This window comes from Podarcis gaigeae (assembly GCF_964106915.1).
Source record: "Podarcis gaigeae genome assembly, chromosome: 4".
Taxonomy (NCBI): Eukaryota; Metazoa; Chordata; class Lepidosauria; order Squamata; family Lacertidae; genus Podarcis; species Podarcis gaigeae.
The window spans coordinates 9,699,238-9,723,721 of record NC_139677.1 but is presented as its reverse complement, the minus strand read 5'-3'; the positions used below and the strand labels follow the sequence as shown (position 1 = coordinate 9,723,721).

The following is a 24,484-nucleotide window of genomic DNA, read 5'->3' as shown; positions in this document are numbered from 1 at the left end:
GCCGTTTTTTTTTACTTTTTAACAGAAAAAGTGCATCAAAGACACTGTTCATATACTTAGTGTGGAACGTGGAGAATCGTTTCTGAGTATATATTAGGGTACAGACATTTTGTGAAAGTTAGCATTTATTGTACAGGCTGGCAAGGCTGTTACGGCAATGGCTCACCTCTTCAGAAGGATATGGTAGAATGTAATGCTGATGTCCAATGCTAAGATGAAGGTCTACCAGACTTGAGTGCTGAGCACAATTGCCTGCAGCTTCACTTCTTCTTCCTAATAGTAGTGATATCATCATTTATTCAGTCAGAATTGGCTGCATGATGATGTCTCTGAAGCTAATTCAGGATGAGAGCAAAGCTCCTCTTTGCCCTCAGTGATTGCTCTTGGTGACATCATCTGATTGGCTACACGGCGTCACTGTAAACTGGAGGAAGAGTGGAAATGAGACTAATAATACCTGGCTGAAAAGTAATGTGAGAGGATTGAGAAAGGGAGACTTGAGAGGTTTGGGCAAACACACCCCTCAGTTCCTATTTCATGTCAAAGGTGTTTGCTAGAGAACATTCAACTTAACCTGGTTAATCCCTTTGGTGGCCATGGCATCAAAACAGCTCAGAAGGGACTGACCAGGTTGACCAAGGATGGTGAACCTATAGCTCTCCAGATGTTTTTGGACTCCTTTCCCGGTCAGCGATCAGGGATGATGGAAGTTGTAGCAACATCTGGAGTGCGAAAGGTTGAATGGTATAAGAGAACTCGCATAGAAGAATTAGGAGAATGAATGAGCAGAGTTTGGATGTATTATTAAAATATTCCCTGACAGGGGCTCCAGATGATTTACAGATAAAATAAAAACAGCTGAAAGCATAGAGAGAGAAAAGCAATCATTTAAAAAACAATTAAACATTAATAGAATTAAATCTTTCTCTCTCTCTCTCTCTATATATATATGTGATATTTTTTTAAAAAAATACAATCACAACTAAAACAGCACAGAGCTAACTGTGCCAAATGGGACGCAGGTGGCGCTGTGGGTAAAAGCCTCAGTGCCTAGGACTTGCCGATCGAAAGGTCGGCGGTTCGAATCCCTGCGGCGGGGTGCGCTCCCGTCTTTCGGTCCCAGCGCCTGCCAACCTAGCAGTTCGAAAGCACCCCCGGGTGCAAGTAGATAAATAGGGACCGCTTACCAGCGGGAAGGTAAACGGCGTTTCCGTGTGCGGCTCTGGCTCGCCAGATGCAGCTTTGTCACGCTGGCCACGTGACCGGAAGGGTCTCCGGACAGCGCTGGCCCCTGGCCTCTTGAGTGAGATGGGCGCACCAACCCCAGAGTCTGTCAAGACTGGCCCGTACGGGCAGGGGTACCTTTACCTTTACCTTTAACTGTGCCAAGGTACAATACACATGTGTTATGAGAGGCATCATCTTAGCAGTAGTATCTTGGAACAAGCTATTTCCCTGCCTGAGGTAAAAGACAATACAGTGGTACCTCGGGTTACATACGCTTCAGGCTACATACACTTCAAGTTACAGACTCCGCTAACCCAGAAATAGTACCTCGGGTTAAGAACTTTGCTTCAGGATGAGAACAGAAATTGTGCTCCAGCAGCGCGGCAGCAGCAGGAGGCCCCATTAGCTAAAGTGGTGCTTCAGGTTAAGAACAGTTTCAGGTTAAGAAAGGACCTCCGGAACAAATTAAGTACTTAACCCTAGGTTCCACTGTATATCACCCCACCACCCTCATCCCAATTCTTTGTAGAGCAGCTAACTAGAGCGGCAATTGAATCATACTTCAAAATTGGCTGCCTCTTGTACCTATGGCAGTGTGGTGCATAATGCTCTAGCCTCCAGCACCTCTCTACCACACCCTGCTCAACAATTTCTGCCACCTGAAGCAGCTGTCTCTCTGTGTGTGTCTAATGGTAAGACCAACCCTGTATATTAGATCAAATGAAGAATGCCTCTCTTAAAATAGAGCTTTTCATCTACAGTTGTATATAGAGAAATAGAGAGATCTGCCGCCTAGTTAACTGGTGACACCATTTTAGACAAATGAGTTTTTTAATCTAATTGATAAATCAATTAAATGTTGCAGTACTTGTAGCTACCCATAGGGATTAAATAGAGAACAATTGTACACATCAAATCTGAGGAAGCTAACGTGGTTGTAGCCAGAACAGCGTTAACATAATACAGGACTGTGCCTGTATTATGCAAGAAGGCCCACAAAAGGAAATGGATGCTTTTCCCCCTGTTCTTTTTCATCCATAACACAGTTCATTCACACACCCGCATACAATTGGCTATCGCGCGTCCCTTAACAAAGACCGTAGCCAACTCACACTTGCAGTGGGCGGTTGAGTCATGCCATCCATGAAATCCTCATTTTTCAGTTATGAAAATTTATCCCGATGCAAAAGGTAGCTCATTGTCTACGCTCTGTTTTAATATGAGGAAATGCAGGATGTGGGGGTGGATGTGACTCTTATAAGACTCCATCCATGAAGATTAAGCTAGTGAGGGTATAAACAGAGCAGAAAGCTTGCAATAAATATTAGTCTGCACAGGACCCTCTAGAGATGGATGATTTGAGCGATTAAGGGGCACTGCCTTGTCTGGATTCTAAGGAACATTCTAAGAGTTGTTACAAAACAACTAGTTATCTCTCACTTGGACCACTGCAATGTGCTCTATGTGGGGCTACCTTTGAAGGTGACCCGGAAACTGCAAGTAATCCAGAATGCAGCAGCTAGACTGGTGACTGGGAGCAGCCGCCAAGACCACATAACACTGATCTTGAAAGACCTACATTGGCTCCCAGTACGTTTCCGAGCACAATTCAAAGTGTTGGTGCTGACCTTTAAAGCCCTAAACCACTTTGGCCCGGTATACCTGAAGGAGCATCTCCACCCCCATCGTTCAGCCTGGACACTGAGGTCCACTCTGAGGGCCTTCTGGCGGTTCCCTCACTGCAAGATGTGAGGTTACAGGGAAACAGGCACCCTGTGAAACGCCCTCCCATCAGATGTCAAGGAAATAAACAACTATCTGACTTTTAGAAGACATCTGAAGGCAGCCCTGTTTGGGGAAGTTTTTAATGTTTGATGTTTTATTGTATTTTTAATATTTTGTAGGAGCCGCCCAGAGTGGCTGGGGAAACCCAGCCTGATGGGCGGGGTATAAATAAGTTGATGTTGTTTTATTTTGGTGTTTCATGGGCACCATTCATATGCCCCAAATGGTGTGCTGCCTAGCCCCCCCAATAACACATGCTTCTCTGTGATGAGGCTACCTTATTACTTCTGAAATCTCCCTTTGCGCAATCTATTTCATTACAATGTCTGCAAAAGTGTGCCTCCCTCCTTCTGTTTATTTTATTCCAACAGCAATAATGTGCTCCACACAAACATTGCTGCTTGTTTCTTTATTGTTTGTTTTGTTGGTATGTTGTTGCTTTTGAAAACTTAATAAACATATTTTTAAAACAAGATGCTTTGTTCAAATATGGCACCCATCTACTCCCCCCCCCCTCACCTGTGTCCACTTTTATCCGTTTTTATCATCTCAGGATTCTGCTCCCTCATTCCGCTTGATGTGTCGACCAGACAAACTAAATCCACTGACTTCAAGACAGTATGAAAGCTGTTTGTGTGGTGTGTGTCTAGTGTCATTTGCACATTCAAATCGTCACTTGATGGTGCAGCCATCCTGAGGTGACCTTCCATGCAAAGACCTCACCTGTTTAAACGAAGAACATGTATATTCATGTGCTATAGATGTGCCGTGTGCCATTCATCTGGGAGTGGCAGTAAAAGCTACAGAAATTAAAGCTGTCTTCACAATGCTTTTTTAAAATAATAATAATAATCACCGTTTTCAATTCATCACATTTTGGATAGAAACATGAAGCATGCAGAAAGATTTACTCTTCTGTTATCTTATCTTATCATGACCATAACAGACATGTACACTCCACCACTGTCTTCCACTCCTGTGTCCTCTCCCATGTCAAGGAATCAAAAAGCCTTTTTCTGAGGAAACATTTACCTCATAAGATATAACGCAAGTAGGTCCAATACTATCACCGTACCTATGAAGAATGCAAATGCTATTATTTGTTGACAGAGAAGTTAGCAACCAGTTTGCAGCTCCCAAGAAGTTGGAGGGAGTAGAGAAGGGAGGGAAGATAGCTAGATTCCTTGTTCCTTAGCTGGATTTCCAAATATGTACTTGATGATCCTTTGAACAAGATGGTGCTCCTGACGGAATACAAGGTGGTCAAGTGGGTTAATGATCTATGGGCAATATGCCTACTCCCAAATTCAATACTGCTGCGCTAAATGTTTGCTTTATTTCTATCCCAAGATCAACTGCTGAAGAGTTGAGCAAAAAGGGTTGCTTTAAAGTTTCTGCAGATACTGTAGCAGGAGAACTTAAAGACCAGAATTAGATTGCAGCAAAATCTTTGTCAATTACTAGTGTACCCTGTCACAAAATGTTGCAGTACATCTTCACCCGGGCTCCTAACAGGAATATTCTGATTCAGGGTTCCAATGAGCCAGCCCACTCACAGGTCTTTATAATATCAGTGGAAACAGTTGGTCCTGGAGAGTATTAACTGCTTTCAATTTTAATCTGGGGGTTGTCATTTGTTCAGTTCTAATTTTAATTTTAATTTACTTGAATTAATTTTGGGATGCATTTTAATCGATTGCTTGTTTTTATGCATTTTGTATTATTTATATGATGTTAGCTGCTCTGAGCCCGGCTCTGGCCAGGGAGGGCGGGGTACATATAAAATTATTATTAATTATTATTATTATTAGCTGTTAAGGGCTCAAAGCAAGTCCATTCAATCTTCTTCCTCCCCTCTTGGTTTTGCATTTTTCTTCTCTGACATTATTCTGAGGTCCACTGAGCATGTTCAGAGTAAGGATGGCATGATGTCCTATGATATGCTACAATATTGCACTGAGATCTTACCTTGACTTTTAATGCCCTAGGGACCAATAGTACTCGTGTCTTTGTCTTTTATCTGAGGTCTGGCCTAGAGTCTTTGCTTTGTTAATGGCTCATCTCCCTCTCTTTTATTCTCTTAATGGCTCCTTGCCCAGGCGATTTCCTTACGAGGAAGCTAACCTGGCTTATATTTTAACACTTGCTGAGTCCAGGGATTAAAAGGTCTGGCCCCCACAAACTCACAACACAGGGGAGTCTGGTACCCACAAGCTCATAACAATACACTTTCCAGATAGATGAGATTGTCCGTGGCTCAACACTGAGAATGCACTCGATAGGAAACCTCTGTCTGGCTCTGGGTGCATTGATAGTCCATATAATTATAGGACTGAAGAACTGGAATTCCTGACCTGAAGATTCCCCAAGAATCCCTAGAAGATTAGGTCATATTGAATCCCTAGAAGATTAGGTCATATTGCAGGCTGGGGCCAGGTTATACAACAGGCCACAAATCAAGAGCAGGTGGGATTGAAGAGTACTATGCTAGAGGTGTTTGTAAGACTAGTCATTGCTTAACACAAAACATGCTGTGGAAGCTCAAGCAACCCAGCCAGATTGTACTCCATAAGAAAGGGAGAGGATGGGCATGACACTCACTAGCCAATCTGTTCTGAGGAGAAATTTCTTGCCATCCACACACACAAACAAAAAACCATGGGGAATCACTTTGATTCTGAACATGAAAGCAAGAGGTGTTCCCCTCCTCTTCATTTCAGGGAAAATATAGTATTAGCATTTTTAATTACTACTATCCAATATCCCACTTGAGTTACCTCAAAGGAGGAGGATTCCCCCCCCCCCCCGCCTTCCCTTCGCCAATCTATTAGTCAGTCAGGCATAAGATGAAAAGTCTCCATGCAGTATACTTCATAAGTGTTAACTCACTCTGTTTCAAAGTGAGTGAGTTCCTTTACTCCAGTGGCTCTAGGGGGAATGTTCTAGAATTTCACTTCTCTGGTGGTGAGAAATGTTCTGATCGCTACCCTAGACTTACTAAATGGCAGCTCCGGCTCATTTATTCTGATACTCATGCTCCCTTTTAACTCTTAAAAGAAAATCCCTTTCCTCGTTGCTCACTTAACTTTTCCATATTTAGTTCAAGAGCTAAATGTTCAAGTTTACAAAGTGGTTTCTAACTTCCCAGGTTCTTTAATGTTCAAGAAAAGTTCCACCGAGAAAGAACAAACTCCAAAATCCATAGCTGGTTTTGAAAAATGGTTGCTCCCAAGCAGCCCCTAAGCAGCATGCTCCAAATGGTTGATCCTAAGCAGCATGCTCCAAAATCTAGAGATGGGAGAGAAATGAGATTTGCAACCTGCCTAATTCACACTTCCCAAAATTAAATACAGCTGTTCTGCAAAATGTGTACTTCTCTGAGTTCTGTGATGCAATTCTCAGACCATAACACAAGTACACAAAGTTTATTAGAGGAAGGTGTACATAAGAATGCATATATTAGTGAAATTAACATTTAAAAAAAGGAATTGTGTTGAAGATAGTTGGTTGCAAAAATATATCTGTTAGGCAAAATTCATACAAAAATATGGAGAAACACTGACAGGAGAACACTGGTGGATTTTCATTAGAACTTTTAAAAAAGAAATTCACAAACTTATGCAGAGGTGAGGCAAACTGAAATTAAAGTTGGCGAAACCAAGAAACCAATATGGACAGATTCATCCGCCCTACTAGAACGCCTTGTGAGTTTTTGAAATACTCCTTAGATGTATCTCTTGAACTGAATACTACTTCATGAGTCCAGGGTATGCAATTGCCAGGATTGCCAAAGCATCAGGGAGAGAATTGAAATGCACTGGGCCAGTTGGTAGTGGAAGATTGCACTCTTTCAAAACAACAACAACAACCATCGCTACCACCATTGGCCACCTTATCTTAAATTCAGCTAAGACACCACCACCCCTGACCAGACAGTGATGTTTGCCTCTGCAAAATCTTTCCTGCACACAAACACTCCGGATGTTAAAAAGTCTGTGTGCCGAAAGGTTTAGCACAGCTTGGGTTGGTTGGACTGTTGGCGTGTCTTGTGCTGGCCCAAAAGCTTAGCTCTGGGCCAAAGGAGGGAGGGATCCACTAAAGTGGCATTGGATAGTAGAGTTAACTCTGGAAACAAAGCAAACAGCTTTGCAAGATAAGTCCCCCCCCCCCTTATTCAGACAATCTTTACTCTTACATGTAAGCCAAACATGCAACAGGAAGTTGGGTTCCCTGCCAAGCGCCATGCCATCTTAAGTCCGTGTGGAGCCTCCGAGACTTTGAGAGCCAAGGACTGCAGTGGGGAGTTGCCTCTCTTTGTGAAGGTTATGCCTCTCAGAATAGGAGCTCCCCATTGATGGGAGGCAGCCAACTGGAAGGGTAACAAACAGGGGTTTGTGAGATTGGATATAGGACCCCGAAGCCGTCTCTTGCTACTGGGACCAGCTGCCCCTATGCCTTACTAGCAATTCCAAAGGATGAAAGATCATCAGCGCAGCCTCAAAACATGTCAGGGGACAACTGCACAGATGTATACATCTGCTTTCCCCACCCAATAAAGCCACGAACAGCCTCTCCCTTAAGCCTTCTCCTCTACAACTCTCTTTTCCTTTGAAAGTTCAGAGCAGCTTACATACGGTTTCTTATTCACGCACTGGTCAGGCCTGTCCTCGTGTAGCTTCAACATCGCAACAGGTTCTCCTGGACCATTCACTAGTGTCCATTTGAGTGCACTTTAGCTCACAGGAGATAGTCTGGTATCTGAAAAGCAAACCACTCTCATATCACGTACTGATTTTTTAAAAAAGCTGCAGTACCAGGAAAGAAAAAGCACATTGTTGCCAAAGATGTCTCATCTTGCACCATTATTATATCAGCCTCTTTATGTTGCATGTACATGCACCTACAAACTTTGTTGTTTTAGCTGTCATCCTTTAAAAAACTATATCTTCTAGTATTTTTTTCCCTTTATGTTAGAGGCTCATGATTCATTCTTACTTGGCTACAGCACACTCTTCCACCCACATAGAAAAACATGCCAAACCTCTGAGGTTTTGCAATATTCTTTTGTAGCATTGCTTTTATCAGGCAATCAAGTCAATATTAATGTAATTTTTTTCCCTAAAGCAAAAGCAGCCTTTGCTGCCAAATGCACACGGCTCACTGGGTGATAAAATAAAGTATCAACAGATAGCTTCCCCCCCAAAAAAATTCAGCTAAAGATATTCCCAAAGATTTGCGGCTTGCATTTGTTTTTGCTAATACGTGCTGTGCTGAATGAAGACATTCATAAGGATCTGATCCTAAGGATCCAATCTTAAAATATGCTTATTAGCATGAAAATTCCACCACATGTCAAGAGGATGACTCATAAACAAGCTCAATTGTAGACCAAACCTTGTGCATTTTCTTTGTGAAGATAATCCTAAAACCATAAGGGAGGATTTTGTTATGGAATGAAGGGGATATAAATTAGAGTGAGCTGAAACTACTTGCCTTGTTTTAAGTTTGTTTTCGTGAGTGTCAAAAGTGCCTTCTGTTTTTGGTAGTTTTTTGGCGCTTGTTGCAGACACATTCACGTTGTTGAAATGTAGTTTTGCTACGCCATTTTCTTCCTCCTCTTTCCCTGCCCTTACAGTCCTCAGCTTCATCACGGGCAGTTGAGCCACCTGGATGAACGATAACTCCCAGATACCCTGATTTCTCTTGAAAGGAAGGAAGGAAGGAAGGAAGGAAGGAAGGAAGGAAGGAAGGACAAGTTTCTAGCATTTGTAGAAGCTTGGATATGGGGCCAAATCTATAAGCACTTACTGTATTTTTCGCTCTATAAGACGCACCAGACCATAAGCCGCACCTAGTTTTTGGAGGAGGAAAACAAGGAAAAAAATATTCTGATTCCCAGAAGCCAGAACAGCAAGAAGGATCGCTGCACAGTGATCCCTCTTGCTGTTCTGGCTTCTGGGATAGCTGTGCAGCCTGCATTCGCTCCATAAGACGCACACATATCTCCCCTTACTTTTTAGGAGGGGGGAAAGTGCGTCTTATAGAGCGAAAAATACGGTAATTCATATTTGTTTTGAAAGCTCACCTTCTTCCACCTTTAGCCAATCAATGAAGTCAAACCAGTGACATTTAGGAAAGAAGATCTAGCCAATGAGACACAGCAAAAGCAAGAGTGAAACACCCATGATCTCGACTCTTCTAGATTATCAGCCTTTTCTGCTGGTCGTTCCCTGGTGTGGAATTGACTGCATGACCTAAAATCCAGGATTTTAATGTGATGGGGGAGTATTGTATCAACTCAAAAACAAAAAAAAAAGTAGCAGGAAAGTTACAGGAACACACAATCTAAGTCAGGACTTGTTTTACCCCGAAATGCAAATTTCTTCCAAGTTTTAAAGATTGCACTGGCATTAACAGAGCAATTATTATTGTATCCATATGGTAGCAGGCAAGACTGTGGCTGGGAGAGTGTGGGTTACACCGACCCTGCAAAGTAGTCCAGTGTTGTTATCCCTGTCTTGATGAAGGGAGTGGGGAGGTAGCATGTGACAACCTCAAAGTGTAATTCGGGTTTGTTAACCTGATATTTTGGATTGGGGAAGGGGAAGGGGCAGTGGTGAAGCTTTGTTGCAGAAGCACTGAAATTAATTAAGAGCTGAGCTGGCAGTGTAGGGAGCCAGGGGAAAAATGGGGTGCTTCAGTAGTGGTTGGAAAGACATTGTCTGAATACAAGGTCAACACACAGATGGGCAGCAGGTGTAGCACAAACCGAGGTGTAGATCTGGAATACAGGTTTCACAGAGCAGGGGTAGCTTCCAAAGGACACGTTCCATCAGCGCACAGGGGAATTTCCCCCTGTCTCTTCTTCCAGATTGCTCCATAGGGTTGGGGGAACCACTCTGATAGATTTAGGGACTGTATGTGGGAAGAATTAGGGTGGACATTCCATTGACAAGTGTAGATTCTTGCAGTGAGGGGGTGTTAGTTCAGTCACCAGATCTACCAGACGTTTTGGTCCTGTTCTCTGTTGCTAGTCATGTTTGTTTGTTTGTTTGTTTGTTTGTTTGTTTGTTTGTTTGTTTGTGATATTCCCTCTTCCCTGATGGAAAAATTCATGAACCTCACTTGCCCATACTGTCTTTGATCCTACTGTCTATCACCTCACAGATGATTTTGCAGATGACTTTGTAATGGTAAGTCATGCATTAATGTACTGAAAATGCATGTAAGCAAACACATATGAATTTCCACTATCCAATGAACTAAACGCCAGTGGTGTAGGTAAACGAGAACAAGGAAAGAAAAATCCTTTTAGAGAAACCAAGCAGATTAATATTAAACAGGACAGTGAACTGGATTTCCAAAGTTGTGGTCCTCAGTGTTGACTAAGTTACTTATGTTCTCAAAGTTATTCACGATGCAGCACATGTACTTAAGGCTAAAAATAAAAACAAGAAATAAGATAAAATTTGGTTGGGAAATCAATTCAGTATTTCACAAGCATCTTTAAATAATATTGTCTTCTGCTGTTGGCCTACTTGGGTTCAAATGCTGAGAAGTGGTCAGGAAATCTAATTTCAGGAGGAAAGTCTGGACACCAACTTCTACATTTCATTGTCCAAGAAAATGATTACGAGCTGTTTCTAAACCTGGGAAATGCCATGTTTACATTTCAGCATGTGAACTTGCTTTATCACGCTCCCAAAGCAATTGACCGAATAACTGCAAATTATTAGTGGAATGTTTTAGTGAAGATTTCCCATGCGTCGTCCCAGGTTCCCTGTGTTGCAAACCACATACGATCATTCCAAAGAAGCTGTTATAGCTTAGTTTTGCACAGAAAGTGACAAGCAGAACAGTTATGCACATCTAAGTCCTAGGTGTGCATAAAGTCCTTGCTTCAAATGCAAAGGATAATTTAGACTGGTGTGAATAAACATTGCTATAAGAGATATAAATCAACTCTTAGTGTTTAACATTTCCCCGCAAGTCTCAGGATTTGCATGACGGCCATCTTAATAATAGTAATAATATTTTCCATAATAAATACCTGCTGGTGGTTCTGTCCTTGAATATCAAGGGCTTTAATCTGCCACAAACGTAGAGCTAGTTAAGAGCAGGCTGGTGTCCCTAATTTACAATTAAGGAATAAATATGATCACACCCTCTAATAGCAAACTCAGCATGTGAGTGTTGACATGACTGGAGCCCCAGTGGAGCCTAGAGGAAGAAGAGGAGGATATCAGCATGCTCAAGAGAACCCCGAGGTTTACAGAAGAACAAAAAATATTTGCAGCAAGGGAGGGGAGGAAGAGACTAAGTTGATTTAAAAAACCCAAGAACACCAAACCCAAAAGAGTCCCATGAGGACTGAACATAAGGACTGAATATACACTGACCGGGTATTGGGGGGGAAGAACCAGAAAAACAGCAGGAATTGGGGAACGGGATGGAATATCTTAGAAGCAGCCATTGTTGACGGGCTGGAACACTACACAAATGCAACATTTTACTGGCCCCAGTTAATACTGAATAATAAATAACTGCAATGACAAACCTAGACAGCATCTTAAAAAGCAGAGACATCACCTTTCCAACAAAGGTCCATATAGTTAAAGCCATGGTTTTCCCAGTAGTGATGTATGGAAGTGAGAGTTGGACCATAAAGAAGGTTGATCGCTGAAGAATTGATGCTTTTGAATTATGGTGCTGGAGGAGACTCTTGAGAGTCCCATGGACTGCAAGAAGATCAAACCTATCCATTCTGAAGGAAATCAGCCCTGAATGCTCACTGGAAGGACAGATCCTGAAGCTGAGGCTCCAATACTTTGGCCACCTCATGAGAAGAGAAAACTCCCTGGAAAAGACCCTGATGTTGGAAAGATTGAGGGCACAAGGAGAAGGGGACAACAGGATGAGATGGCTGGACAGTGTTCTTGAAGCTACCAGCATGAGTCTGACCAAACTGTGGGAGGCCGTGGAAGACAGGAGTGCCTGGCATGCTCTGGTCCAGGGGGTCACGAAGAGTCGGACATGACTAAACGACTAAACAACAACAACAACAATAAATAACTGGGAATGTGCTGTTTTTAAGGATACCCAAAATCTGCTGCCTGAGATGGTCCACTTCGCACCTTTAGGCAATATCATTCCTGCATTAAAAAAAATTCCTTGCCTTGCCTCGATCACCTGTCCTGATTTGGTAACTTCTTTTGGCTCCCAGGACCTTCATTCTTTCCTTATATGTTAATGTTCCTGTAGCCTGGGCCCTTGCTTGCTCCACCCTAGCAGTGATTACTAATTTCTCCACCTTTGACACAGTGTTTCCTTCTTTAACGTCCTGGAGGTATAGCCGAAATTATTGACTACACAGAGTATTCTTAGCACGCATATATAAACTATTCCCTCTTACTTATCACCTGCCTCAGCACCTGCCTTGTTTGTCATGTTCTGTAGGAAGTAAGGTAACTGTATACCTTAAACAGAATCTTCTTTCTATGTGATGTTTCCTCATAGTACCTGTATGCAATGAGCACAAAAGGATTCCTCATGTATTAGCATGAGGTCAATTAGTAATGGTGATGGATTAAATAGCAACCACTGAGATTTGTCCAGATGACACAATTTTTCTCTCTGAAAGCAGCTCAATTGCAGGAGTTTAGATGGGGAAGTCCTGCAAGAACTGACTTGCACTGGTCTCTCTTATGAGAAATATTTCCAGTTCTCAGGCTTATGTCACTGATTGGTATCTTTTCGCAAGTAAACACTGTTGTTTTGTACTTTTCCAGATAGCTAGAATTCTGGAGTAGTCCCAATTTCCAAACACAATACTGAATGGGACTGTACCTCTATAGGCAGGAAAGGTAAAGTAAAGCTTATTATAAAAGAAATTGCAACCCCCCAAAACCCTGATTGAGGATGCAAGATAAATTTTGCTCTATGTCTGCAACAAAGGACAATCTTTGCTTCTTTGCTGGTCCTTATTGATTTTGTCTTCCTAGTTCAGTCTCAAAAAACATATAAATATATACATACACACAGAGAGAGGGTATGAAATACAAAAACCCATGTAAACAACAGTCCCAAACAGTCAGTGATTAAAAAGCATATAAACCAGCATGATAACTAATGATGAAAGGAAGGACAACATTTCTACTTTTCCTGCGTATATTCATCAATGTCCACTGAGAGTAGAAGACTCCATCATGGACAAGGATCTACAGTCTGGAAGGAGTTATTGCCAGTCAATTTTAGGAACCGGTGGGGGCAACACTGACCTCCTTTAAATTCTTCAGGGTTGGCATGGGGAATAACAGCAGGGCATAGCTGACCTGTCATGGTATGCACGAGGTTGCCCAGTGGATGCAAGGAAGCAACAATGACAGCAAATGGTCTAATTTTGAGTTATGCCATTCCCCCACCCCATACAGCAGCCATGTTGTGTTGTGACACATACCTACTGGCAGCCATTTTGTAACTGGCACAGGCTCAAAATCTGAAATGTTCCCACTAGTCCAAAATGGTTGGCAACCCCTGTATAAGATAATAGGAACCATTATAATTCCATGTAGGGACTATCGGGACTCGGTAGCACCAAAGCATGTATGAACTGGCCCTTAGCAGAACATTTAAACTCAGTGATGCAATCATCATTTGGTTTGGTAAGCTAGAAAGGACTGTGAGAAGCTTAGCTTACTGAAAAAGAACAACCTCATTACCGGGTTATATTTGAATTCTTATAAAGAGCAAAGTGCACACTGGAGAGAACAAAGGAAGCTTGCACTGGCTGTGACGCAGGAAATTCTTATTTAATTGTGGTCATAATGACTCATCACCACTCACTTTGCAAGACGAGAGCAAAGCCCACTTTGGTGGGGAAAGAGCCACTCTCAGCCATAGCTCCAAGTCCTTTGCTTTCAGGATAGAAGGCAGGTAGTAGTAAAAACAAAGTCAAAGAATTTTTGTCTCCAAATGTTGTGGTGGTGAGGGGCAGGGGCCTAGGAAGGCAAGTCATAAATCAATATAGGTAAGAAAACATTAAAAGCAGGTAGTCTAATATGCTGGCGTTTCTTGTTTTAGTCAGAGCCATATTTCTTTTTACCATTTATTAGAATTATGCACAGGTCTAACACATGCTAGTAAAATGCTGCTGTGTTGAGTGCTCCTATTCAGGGTTCCAGCCAGCCATGCTGTTTTCCAGGATACACCTTAGCATTCCTGCTTCACAATTCCTGGGTTTCCATCTCCCCACTCTAAAAATCAGTCAACAACCCTAGTCCTCATGGAACTGCTTATTTTACTGAAAGGTTGGGTGCTGGTGGTACTAACATCTTGGGGTTCCATTGAGTCCTTCAGCACCTCCCTCCTGTAAATGAGTGGTGCTGTTTTGGCTACACAAGGATCCATACTTGGAGAATGACTTATTAGTAGATATGAATGCGGCAGCTAGACTGGTGACTGGGAGCAACCGCCGATTCCATATAACACCGGTCCTGAAAGACCTACATTGGCTCCCAGTACGTTTCCGAGCACAATTCAAAGTGTTGGTGTTGACCTTTAAAGCCCTAAACGGCCTTGGTCCTGTATACCTGAAGGAGCGTCTCCACCCCCATCGTTCAGCCCGGACACTGAGATCCAGCGCCGAGGGCCTTCTGGCGGTTCCCTCACTGCGAGAAGACGAGTTACAGGGAACCAGGCAGAGGGTAGTAGCGCCTGCCCTGTGGAACGCCCTCCCAGCAGATGTCAAGATGTCATAAACAACTATTTTACTATTAAAAGACAACTGAAGGCGGCCCTGTTTAGGGAGTTTTTAATGTTTGATGCTGTATTGTTTTTAATATTCGGTTGGAAGCTGCCCAGAGTCGCTGGGGAAACCCAGCCAGATGGGCAGGGTATAAATAATAAATAATAATTATTATTATTAATAGCTTCATAAAGCTTCATAAAGAGGACATTTTACATCAGCCCTTGCTCTCACCTTCATCCGTTACCATGGCCACCAAGTAAGGAGAGCTGGGAGCTTGACACTGCCAAGCCTGCCTGGGAAAGGAGATGTGCACACCTTCAGGATGAAAACACCCAAGTGCTACCACCTTGCCCTGGTCATGTTGGTAGCACACCTTCATGGGCATCCAGCTGCAGAACATTCAAATAATAGATCTGGATCTGCAGCAGTGACATCAAAAGACTGGGAAAGAGGATATATTTAATATACCTTATTTTTCCATGTATAAGACGACCTTTGTTTCTGAATTTTTTGGTGATAAATTGGGGGTCATCTTATACACGGGTTAATATGCTAAGCAAGCAAGGACTGGTGCTGCGGCTGTAGCAGGGAAATGTCGATGAGGAGGCTGCTTGCTCACTCTTCCCAGCTTAGGAAGAGTATTTGGTGAGTGCCAGTATGCGGCGTATTACGGCACCAGTTCCGTCAGCCAGAGGAGGGGATCGCCGAAAAGCTGCTCAACAGCTCAGCGAACTTACAAAAGAAGCTCAACAACTGCTGAGGGCTCCCCGAAATAGGGGTCATCTTATACATGGATTCATTTTATACATGGAAAAATACGGTAACTAACCTTCCTTTTCCTTCATCTGACATCCCTGCGCTTTTTAAAAGTATGTTTACCATGACTCTATTTTCTCTTTCATCAGGTGCCTTGGAGGTGAAAAGGTGACACACCGATATTTTAATTAAATGAATATTGCACCTGTATTCCACTTTTCCCACAGCGATCGCAGAGCTGGGTACATGTGGCCTCATCCATAATTCCCTCATGACAACCCTGTGAAGTTCCTTAGGCTGAGTATCCACACTGACATTTCCTCTGTGCTTCAAAGCTCCATGTCCAGGCACTCTTCCCCCTGCCCCGATTCAGCTTTCAAGACAATAGATTACAGAATCATAGAGTCAGAAGGGACCATGAGGATCATGTAGTCCTACCCCCTGCAGTGCAGGAATCTTTCGCCCAATGGGAGGCTCAAACCCATGGCCCTGAAATTAAGAGTCTCGTGCTCTGGCCACTGAGTGGGTTTTCACAGAGAAAGCTCTAGTGCAAAAAAAGGAGTGTTCAGACACGGAGCATGGACCTGTGGCTGGAAAGAGCAGGGGAAAAGTTAAGTGTGGATAAGCCCTACCAGTGACTGGCCCAAGGACACCCAGCGAGATTCATGAGTAATAAAAACTGGGGCCTGCCTGCTCCAATTCCAGTATTCTATTCATTAGCCACTCTGGATTTCCATTTTGCTCCAGTAAAATGAAAAATAAATAGTAAGTGCTTGACAATCCCCCACCCACCCACATTGGTGAAAACATTGGGAGGCAGTATACCATGAAACAGAATACTCCCTTGCATGCATATTCAAGAAATTGCCCTAGAGAGCCCAGAGGAGACCTCTGTCCCACTGCCCCTGTGGCTACAACCCTAGTTTGAAGAACACAGAAACTCATAGCTGCATATGAATTGGCATTCATCATTTGATTTACAGGAAAAACAATATTTGCATAGGTGGAAGACTCAGCGATGAAAATGAAGCAAAGAATGCAATAATAGCTTGCATAGTACACTGGATTGTGACCACTGTGACTCATTCGTGATTCCAAAAGCACATTATGGTAAGAGAAAGTCAGTTCACAGAGCTGGTTTCGAGGATGGCAAACATGTTGCCTAGCTTATCAGGACCGACTTTGTCTACCATTGTTGAATAATTGCCTGGGATGATAAGTAAAGTGATAAAAGAGAATGATATCTGATAGCCGATTGCTGATAGGAGTTCCACCCCTTTTGATAATCAAGCAAAAGCTGGATCCTAATATGTCGTTATCATATACAAACAAGTTCCAGGGTTCATTCTCTTTAGCCTGCTAACATTGCTCCCCCATCACCACACAGCCACCCCTCCATTAGATTTCCTGGGATCTGTAATGGAAGATGATCTTGAGTAAAGTGAGAGGATTTCCATTCTCTGCCAATGTATTTTTTTAAACAAAACAAAACAAAACCAAGAGCTTTATCTGCAGAAATCCTGAACCAGTTTATTCTGGCTGCCTTTTTAGGCTCCAGATGTAATGGGCTTTGGGGGGGCTCCTCAGACTTCATGGTCTTGTGCTTCACCCCCTTTAGCTGGCTGCATGTATTTCTTCACTTACGCATGGGGTGGTGTGTATTATTTCACTTCAAAATGTGATAGGTCAGCCCGGCTCTCTTGCTCATTCTGCAGAGTTGGGACCATTGAGAACTGGTTCTAAAGTGGCTGATGTTTCTCGCTCGCCCAGAAAAGTGATGGTGTGGTCATGTGCAAGACCACATGTGGGAGCTGGCCCTTGTGCCCACATCTGCAAGGAGAGATGGGTATTAGTCAGTGCCCACTTTGTGAATGGAGTGTTGTCTTTTTCGGACGTTTGAAGTCAGTTTTTAGAGTTTAGATATCCCTTTCCTTCATCAGTCGGACAGACTCAAGAGGAGAGGAACTTTTCTCAGGTCCAATGCTTCCTTGCGGCCAGTTTTCATGGAGGGGTGTGTGTGGAACACATAACATTGGTAAGTATGGCATGCCACTCAACTGTCCCGATTCGAGTGGGACATCCCGGAATTACAGAAGCCATCCTGGTTTCTGATCAGATGTTCCTTTTTTTGGTCTCGCACTCTGGTGCAAGTCAGAAAGCTTGCGCCAGAGCACAGGACCAAAAATCCAGCAAGCGGGCAAGACCCAAATACGAGTATTCTGATTTTGATCAGTAGGATGTTGGGGGGTGTGGTATGGGCATGGGGAAAAATAGGTGGGGAAATGGATCTGAGTCTTACCTTTGTACAACCAGCTTCATTTCAATAGCAGGAACAACCACACTGTTGTGTGTCGAGGTCCTCAAGCCACCCCCCAATACTTCACACATCACACATCAATTTTGGTTTGGGTTTTTGGCACAATTTTGGCCACAACTTTATTTAAATACACACAAGTGAGTGGTTGCTTAGGCATTGGTTCCGACTATCTGTCCTTGCCCAGGGACAGAACTGACTTCCAGATTCCAGTGGAAGCCAGTGAGGGAAACAATTTTGGGGAGAAAATGAAGCTCAGCCTTAGTCCCTCACTTCTCACCCTTATGCTCCTGGTGGCTTGCACGGCCCAAGTCCGATGCCAGGAACAAGGACGAAAAAAATGGCAAGCCCCTGGATTCCTTTAACGGAATTCCCTTTCCGCACCACCATTGGAGAGGTAGGCACTTACCCCTCCACCAACCAATTTGAACCAATGCCTAACCGCCAAGCTTATAAGTTGTGACGATTTGCTACGCAGCAGGCAAAACCAAATGGCACCAGCCAATCAGCCAAATGGACAAATTCCTACCAGGCCCCTGCCTCAAAGCAGATGACCCCATGACAGGCATAGCAAGGTCAAAGCGAACAACCCCCCCCCCCCAATACAGGGAGGGTGGGCTGGTGATCTGGTGCAAGCAGCCAAGACGATGCCCAAAGTTGGGCGTCCAGTATTTAAAACCTCTGACCCCTCCTTCAAAATTGGCAACAAGCAATTCTCCCCAGCGACCCAATTAACCAATTCACTGCCTGGGTCACTCCGCAAATCCGCCCGGCAACAATGGGGTGGCTTGTATCCCCCACCGCAACACGTGCTCTCTGCTAGGGAGAACATGTTTTGTCATCGTTTTCCAAACTGAAACACATCAGAGTGTTAGAAAGCCGTGCTTCGAGAATAATTAGAGCTGAAAAGCTTAGCTGAGAATCAGAGCTGAGATTCTCAGGAGTCTACCATCCTAGGACAGAAGTGGAAGAAAACTTTTCATCCCAGGATGGTTATAAATTAGAAAGTGTACAGTCCTGAAAACAGTTGCATGCCATTCTGTGATTTCTCATAAAGAAAGTAGGATCAGGATGATTGCTCTCTTATTCCTAAAATTAGTCTGCAGTCCTAAACACAGGAAGCAGGCCCACTAGATAGACTGGGACTAACTTCTGAGGAAGTACACATAGGATTGCATTATCATGCCCGAAAATAAATGTTGGAAATATAACGAGACTGAAGGTACATTCTTTCACCTTTGGTGGACATGCCCACAGATTAAGACATTCTGGGAGATGATTTATAACGAAATGAAAAAGGTATTCAAATATACCTTCCTGAAGAAACCAGAGGCCTTTCTCCTGGGCATGGTCGGCCAATTGGTGCCAAAAAAGGATAGAACTCTTTTTATGTATGCAACAACAGCAGCAAGAATACTTATAGCGAAGTATTGGAAGACACAAGATTTACCCACCCAGGAAGAATGGCAGATGAAGTTGATGGACTATATGGAACTGGCGGAAATGACTGGCAGAATCCGAGACCAGGGAGAAGAGTCAGTGGAAGAAGATTGGAAAAAGTTTAAAGACTATCTACAGAAATATTGTAAAATTAATGAATGTTAGAAAAATATGGGAATGAAGTTATATGGCTTTAGTAGAAATGTTATAAGGAATTAAGTATAAATAGATTATTAGAGTATTAAAAGAAAAAATAAGGTTAGAATATGTTAAGATAATTATAGGATAGAAAACAGAGGAAGATGGAAAGGGATTGCTGAAACAATTAACAGAAGTGGACTACAAAAAGGGAGGTGGGAGGAGGTCGTTGAAATAAGTGAATGAAGGATAGGATGATGAAACTGTATGATGTATGTGTTTTAAACTGTTTTTATTTTGTTGTGTTAGTCTAATGTATTAGTGTTGTGTGGTGTTTTTGTATTGTATTGTATTGTATTGTCTATTTTGTTTTGTAGTGTTTAAATTGTTGGAAAAGTAATAAATATTATTTTTTAAAAAAGGATTGCACTATCAGAGTCATAGTACAAGACACAGCAGTAAAAAGCAAAATAAATCTCATGTCAAACAAAAATATGATCGTTTTAAAAACTGTGTCTAAACTAATTCTGCAGTTCTTGCTCTGAAATAGTCCATTCCTTTCATTTTCTCCAAAGAGCAAGGCATATGGAAGGCGTATTACAAGAAGACTTTTCAAAAATAACATGGTTGAAAACCACGTTCAGGAAACAGGGTTGAGTAGCTTGTTCATAGTTTCCCAACATACTTACATTTGGGCTGGAGGCAGAGATCCTTTTCGCTTTGAGGATGATTGGAAACAGCCCAAGACGTGATATTCACTTCCGTGTCAGCTAGCCAACGTTCTTCAAATTAGCACAGACAGCACCTAACCCTTTTAAAAGCAGGTTGTGCTCAGTTGCTGGGGTTCTGTTATGTTTTTTGGCAAGCAATCATTGGATGAAGGCCAATGTAACATTTAAATAGTGGTCAGGTGGGGATCTCATGCAGGGCTTAATCCTAACTTCACCATTTATCCTGACCATATAATTTAATAGCAGATCAAGGAAAGCACAATAACTGCCTTTGCATGGGATCCAGGTTTTCTCTCTCTCTCCTGGAAATCACTTTCTCCTCTCTTTCGTTCTCTTTCTCTTTCTCTCTCTCTCTCCGTTGTGTTAGTGTTGCTGGTGCAACCCACTTTAGGTTTCAGATCAGTCACAAAGCACCTAAACTGTATATGTACAAACTGATTAAATATATATTCTCCTGGGAATCGAGAGAACTTGTATTTGAGAGAATGTAAGGAGATAAACTTGAGCGTCTGAATTCACAACTCCCTTAATGTCACATTCTCTGACAAAGTTTAAGAATCGGTTTTCTGCTGTTTCAAAAGCTGCTGTGGAAAACAACCTTCTTGTGTTAAAAGAATAAAAATGGCCAGGCTAGAAGATTGCCAAGTTAGGTGTAAACATCTTTGCATAATGATCTTAAAGGGGGGGAAATTGCTGAGAACTGGGAAAGAATTCAAGCCAATGGCATGCATACAGAATCAATGTAACCTTAGGTTTTCCAAGATACGTTCTACCAGTTACACTACTCCTAACAGCCACAACCAGCTTTCCCAGGCCAATTCAGCAACCTCAGACATGTCTTGCCACGTTGAAACTCTTTTTCATGTATAGCACTTTTGGTACAACTTGGCATAGCTTCAAACCACCCACACACTGGAGGGATGAAAAGATCAAATTAGAGGGAAATTTCCACCTATTTATTCTCAAAGGGGGAGAAAAACACTCGGTTGCACAGGTAGGCACACCCAAACCTTTTTTCTTTCTTTTTTTTTTTGTCCTCAGTACTCAAATACTAGAACATGTCTAAGAAACAGGAGCAACAAGAACATCTATAGATGGCAAGCTGGTATTTGAACTCGTAGAGTCATGTCCAAGGCCCAAAATGCTCTGGTCTAATTGTGGGGCCCTGGGACAGTCCTCATTCACTACTATTTCTTTGTCTGTGAACATAACCTAACAGAAAAAGTACCAGTCTCATTAACGAACTACGACTTTGAAAAGACAACAGTTAAGTTTGAGTTTACAAACATGAAAGCAAATCTTTAATATTCCATAAGAGAAAATATACAGTAATACAAAGGTAGGCAAACTAAGGCCAGAGGACCGGATCCGGCCCAATCGCCTTCTAAATCCGGCCCGCGGATGATCTGGGAATCAGTGTGTTTTTACATGAGTAGAATGTGTGCTTTTATTTAAACGCATCTCTAGGTTATTTGTGGGGCACAGGAATTGGTTCTTCTTCTTTATTCCAAAATATAGTCCGGCCCCCCCACAAGGTCTAAGGGACAGTGGATCGGCCCCCTGCTAAAAAAAATTGCTGACACCTGCAATAATATATCATATAATTATTAATATTTGTCCGTGTAATATATTTGTCTGCAGATATATTTTATCTGCAGGAGTTGCTGGAAGGAGGTGTACAAGTCTCCACTCCACTCTGGATTTGTGCAGGATTTACTCCTTAGCCTTTTCCTCCCCTGAAGATATTCCTCAATGCAGCGGAGGTTTAGGAACAGAGTTTTCCTTCTCCTAGATGGGCTCCCTTCCCAGGGTTGATAAGCCCAATCTGCTCCTCACTTCCTTCTACAGCACGTACAGAAAACGTGTTCTTGACCGATGGACCCACTATTGGCCTCACCTGCTCAGTCTTCTGGAGCCTGTCTTAACATGCAGGAGAAGTCCATAACTCATGGAGGGTTTGAGACCCATTGGCTACCCTTGCCTGGTTTAGCCAGCCAATCAAAGCCGTTCCCGGGTGTGGCTGCTGTTGCGCACTGACAGCGTCTAGGGGACACAGGTGAGAGCCGAGTGCAGACAAGGGTCAAAGGTGGACAAACTACCCTAGAAAGAGCACAAGGTGTTTGCCACTCCTCTCCTAACACCCCACAAATGCCTTACGGCAACTCCGGCAGTCAAGCTGGTGTCAAACGTATTGCTCTGCTTTCCTCTGGCCACATCAACAAGGCTGAGAGGTGGACTCAGCATCTGGGCAGCGCAAGACCTTCAGATACGCTGCCCAGGCTTGCGCTCCAGGGAGGCCCCTGAGCTGCTGCTAAAGCGTGTTCTCCTTCATGAAGAGCACATGTTGTGGTGGGGTCTAACAGGACAACCCCTCTTGGTTACTGGGCGGGACCATTTGGATGGCCATGACTGTGATCGGGCCAATTTGGATTGTTGGGGAGATTCTGATGTTACCATTTAGAGCGATGGCCCGAAGGTTATGTATTCTTGGCACGCAGCTTTTTTCAGTCGCTTTTGCTGTGGGGATCACCTGCCCATCCTCCCTAATTTAGGGCTGTTGTGTTTGACCTTGCTATGCCTGTCATGGGGTCGTCTGCTTTTGGGGCAGGGGCCTGTTAGGAATTTTGTCATTTGGCAGATTGGCTGGTGCCATTTGGTTTTTGCCTACTACGTAGCAAATCATCACAACTTGTAAGGTTGCGGTTAGGCATTGGTAAATTTTTGGTGGAGGGGATGTGGTTGGCTGTGCCTGCCCCTCCAATGCAGCTGCTGCAAGGGTTTTCCGTTAAAGGAATCCAGGGGCTCACCATGCTTTTGTCCGAATTCCTGGCATGGGGCTTAGGAGCATGCGGGGAGAGGTGAGGATCTGGTGCCCAGCTCCATTTTCTCCCCAATATTGTTTTCTCTTACTGGCTTTCACTGGAATCCGGAAGTCGGTTCTGCCCCTGGGCGTGGGGACAGATAGTCGGAACCAATGCCTAAGCAACCACTCACATTTATGTATTTTAATAAAGTTCTGGCCAAAATTATGCCAAAAAACTTAAACAAAAATTCTGTGTGAATTGTGATTTATTTAGGGGGTGGCTTGGGGACCTCGACACACAACGCAGCGATTGACTTCACCCCCAGAGGCACACTTCATTTTCTCTGGAGACCAACAACAATATTTTATCTTGTGGAATGTGAAAAGGATGCACCTGACTTTGTTGTTATGTCAGCAAAAACACAATGTCTGTAAACTGCGCTATAAATTAAACAAGCTATGTAAATGATCATTAGAAAGACCTGATGTTCTTAACTTTGAAGGGTAACTGGAGTCTGTTGCAAGCACTTCTAAGTCTCCACATTTTCTCCCAAGTCTCCCTGCGACCTTCTTCCTTCCCTTCCCTTTGTTCTTGACAGCACATCAAGGGTTATTATTCTGCACATATGAATCTACTTTATATTACTTACTGATTTTGCCACTTGCCCCAGGTGAGTCTCAGGTTGTATGCACACCATACATTTAAAGTATGTGACTTACCCAAGAGAATCCTGGGAACTGCAGTTTGTCAAGGGTGCTGGGAATTGCAGCTCTGTGGGAAGTTAACTGCAGTTTCCAAGATTATTTGGGGTAGGTCATGTGCTTTAAATGTCCTCAGAGTGACTTACAGCACTGAAATATATACAAATACATAAGCCAACAAGGACAAGAATCAAGCATGTATAAATAAATCCTACTGAAAATTCAGAAGTCAGTTTCAAGCATCCAGGGAGACAAGGAATGAAGGGAAGGTGAGGAGAATTTTAGCATTCCAGTCATCTAGTACTATATCCCCAGTACCTGGAAATCTGCTTATTGCAGTATCTACTACATATATTCAATCACTGCAAAAAGGTAGGGAATAAATATTGATATTTCCCATGCAGATGGCAAATAGCAATACTTTATATACATAAACAACAGGAGAACTGGTAAAACGGTTCCTATTTCAGCTTTCTGGGAAGGAGCGGGGGACACACACACGACCAAATGCTCCTCCGTACTGATTAAAAAACGACAACAACCCTCCGTGAACATACAAAATTATAATATCAGGAAGAAAGCTAGGCTGGAACTCTTCTGGCTGACACGCTTCATTTCATATGTGCAGGAAGTTTTTTTTACACTCAGCCACACTACCACACCCTGCCCTATGCGCTCCTTAGGCCAAGCAGCACAGCCCAAGAATAGTTTTAACATCTCGTCTGCCGTTTCCATGAAATTCTCAGCCAAAAATGGATGCCAACGGTCAGTGAGAGGAGCTCTTGCAGTGCACATTTCCATGGCAGAAAATCAGATATAATTCCTTTAGAATAAAATGCTTA

At 43.0% G+C, this 24,484-nt stretch overlaps 1 protein-coding gene and 1 long non-coding RNA gene across 2 annotated transcripts in view; both read right to left on the bottom strand.

Moving 5' to 3' along the window:
* KLF5 (KLF transcription factor 5) overlaps positions 1-24,484 on the bottom strand; it is a 189,483-nt gene that overhangs the window by 101,408 nt on the left and 63,591 nt on the right. The gene's annotated exons all lie outside the window — the stretch shown is intronic.
* Positions 108-20,418, bottom strand: LOC310844117. The gene is made up of 2 exons (XR_014563953.1): positions 20,096-20,418; positions 108-722 (listed from the first exon to the last, which is right to left on the bottom strand). It is a non-coding gene; the product is annotated as an uncharacterized lncRNA (long non-coding RNA).